Below are 3,488 nucleotides of genomic sequence, written 5' to 3'. Positions count from 1 at the left end.
TACAGAGTGGCACTATGCATCCTCCAGCCATCTTCTGCCAACGATAGCAAAGATTAACATGATTAACATAGATTTTTTATATACAACAAAATATTTCTAGTCAATGACCATATTGTTTTTAATTAAACAGATTAAATATGTTTCAATAATTTCAACGGCCCCGTAGATGAATTCACTGTATTCATCTAGTGAGATTTAACTAATATCAGGGCTCCTTAGCATGCCTCAGAATCAGCTGCAGGCACATTAAACCAGAGGTTACTGGGTTCCTCCTCCAGAATTTCAGATTCAATAGGTTAAGGGTGGAGCACTAGAAGCTGAAGGTCTAATAGGTTCCCAGGTGACACCAATGATAGTGGTCTGGGAACCACACCTTGTGAACAAAAGAATGAAAACCACATAATCTATGGTTAATTTCATGTTTTTAGAATGTAAGCATAAGAAACTCAGAATTAATTTGAAAGTGAAAACACAACTAGTGAAACAAGACATTTTATTATCTCTAAATGAGTAACAGAAAAGGTTTGGGAATAACCAAGTCTGGCCAAGGTACAAAGGTTGTATCTTCAATGAAATTAAGTTACTAGAAAGAAATTGTGACAATGAAAGCTAAAACTGAATTAGTGAAATTTCTCTCTGTCTGAAGAAAAGAGGTATTTATAGGGAGGGAGTTATCTGTATGGATTTTGGAAAAGAACATATTCCAAAGTAAAACTTGTGGTTATTCAGCATTATTTGGAAGTGGGATCACATTGACTAAGTGATATGAGTAATCAACCTGGAATGTAACCTAAAGTGGTCATGCATGTACCAGACTTGGTGAGACTAATCATTGACAGTATTTATCTCTTCGTGATACTTGATTTGCATGTAAGAGTTGGCACTTACCTGTTTGTTTGTTTGTTTTTTCCGGTAAACTTTGGATCTACTTGGAAATTATATATTTTTTTCTTGAGACTAGTATCTCACTCTGCTGTCCAGGCTGAGTGCAGTGGCATGATCATAGTTCACTGCAGCCTCGACCTCCTAGGCTCAAGTGATCCTGCGACTTCAGCCTCTCATGGAGCTGGGACTACAGGCACCCGCCACCATGCCTGGCTAATTTTCATATATTTTTTGTAGAGGCAGGGTTTTGCCGTGTTGCCCGGGCATGTCTCGAACTTTTGGGCTCAAGTGATCTGCCTGCTGTGGCCTCCCAACATGCTGGGATTACAGGCATGAGCCACAGCACCTGGCCGGAGATTATATTTTTTTATGTAAATGAATGCAGAGGCATTATTAACTATATATTGACCTCATATGAGTTTTTTTAGTCCCTGAGCTGCATCAACTTTAAGGACCCAGACAATATAGAATTTCTGGATATGGAAAGACTGGTAATTCTAAGGACTTATTGGGGTGATCAGACAGATTGTATACATACGATCTGTATCTCCTCTCCATATGACAGTCAAACTGCAGTTTATACACACTGAAAAATTATCCATTTTAAACACATGAAATTTTTCTATTGACCAGAACTCCAGAGAAGCAACCATGATGTTAATTACAAATGTCAGTGTTGTCAAGAACTGTGAAGTTTCTGAGATTTTTACCCTGCTTTCTAGCTCACAAGTTATGCTGCCACAGTTTCATTGATGCTGAAAAAAAGACAAGATTCCCGGATCAGAGATGAAAGACAGCAGTAGCCAGTGTCAGAATTTTTGTGCTGGTTCTCTGAGCCCCAACTCTTACAGGACAACACAAAGGGGGCAGATGACAGCTGTAACACATTGTTGGTTGTGTTACAGGAAAGGAATCTGAGCTTAGAGAGCCAGAATCTTTCATAATGGGCAGTAGCATGCCTGCCCTTTGCTTTGGAATGAGATACTCTCTTTGTTATACTGGATATTAGGCATGCCTGCCCATTGCCCTGGAGGCAGATACTGTCTCTATCTTCTAAGGCTGTAAGCAAACCTGTCTTTTGCTCAGAAGCACAACACTTTCTCCATTTGCCAAGTCCATTCACTATACAAACACCCTTGAGATTGTCCACAAAAAAGGGCAGTCACAATATGTGCAGAAATGTGAAAGGCCCACGGAGAATTGTCTACCAATCAGTATATATTTCAACAGCTCTCAGTCCTGAAAATTCTGACTAATAGATTAATGAGTTTCTTCTAGAAATCATGTCCTTCCATTATCCAATTCATGTAAATTAGAGCTAGATAAATCTATTATCCAAGTTAGTCTACTTTGAGGTAAAGGTGGATTTGTGATAATATACAATGCTATATATCTTTGTTTTCAATTCATGGCCTCTCAAATACTTCTTTTCCCCTTAATATTTCTAATTATTTCCATCATTGCAAGTTTTCATGATTATTTGGTTTCTATTCCTCTCTCTTTTAGAATTGTTAAAAGTGTTCTGATTCTGATTTTATCTATGTAAAATAACTCACTGCTTTTGAGTCACTCCTGAATCTTGGAAATTTTGAAAGGTTAGAAAAATGTTATTCTGTTTCATTATTGCTGTGGTAGCTACAGTTTTCTTTTTCCTTCTGCTTTTTGTGCATTTGGTATGTCACGCTACAAAACACTTTTGATTCTTTCCTGATAACTTTTACCAGACATAATGTCTCCTATCAGAGATCTAAGTCTGCAGTAGAAAAGAAAATATCTATTGTATGTTTATGTTAGTTGTAACATACTGTCTTGTTCCCTCTTCTTCAGCGAGATGAAGAAAACAATAATTTTGTCTCATTTAATTTTTTAGAAAGAAATTTTGCATTTTACACAGAATAAGAAAACTTGCCTTTTTAAAATATAGCAGATAACTTTGAAAAAATTCCCTGTCACATGTGGTTAAACTCTAAGGGAAAAATTATGGCAATCATTTCTAATTTTTGCAACTATAATTGTCTATGGCAGATTCATTTGATGTGGATATTAAATTTGTAGAGAATGGAACACGCTTAACTTGAAGTCTGCTATCCTTTTATTGTAAGCAAGCTGCTCACTGTAAGAATGTTTTAGCCTCTTCAGAAGCTCATTATTTTGAGGGGGAGCTTTGTCTTGATAACTAGAACAAATTCTGGCTCATGGCCAGCTTTGTTTCCTTCCATACAAACATTCAGCAATTAACTAGATTCGCAGAACCTTAGTGTGGAAGATGTAGTAGGAATCATCTAGTTCCATTTGTTTTCAACCACTTATATGGTATAAATCCACCAAGCTCCTGGGTCCCTGGGTCTCACCGTAACAGAAAAAACAGTAAACAACAACAAAACCCAAACACAAAATTTTCTGAGTTTTGTGCTTCCTTTCATTATAATAATGTCTTAAAATCTGTTCAAAAGGCTCAGGCTTGCCATCTGTGCTATATATATATAAAATATTTATTTCTTTATTTATTTGTGGTAAACTGGTAGTGATTGAGATCCACTGTGAGTTTCAAGATTAGAAAACAGGCTTGATCAGCTGAGGTTGCACATCTGTTTGGTGGAACA

This window comes from Sapajus apella, unplaced genomic scaffold (assembly GCF_009761245.1).
Source record: "Sapajus apella isolate SASKATOON/1434 unplaced genomic scaffold, GSC_monkey_1.0 scaffold1, whole genome shotgun sequence".
NCBI lineage: Eukaryota > Metazoa > Chordata > Mammalia > Primates > Cebidae > Sapajus > Sapajus apella.
The sequence above is the reverse complement of the archived record's forward strand: the minus strand, read 5'-3'. Positions refer to the sequence as shown.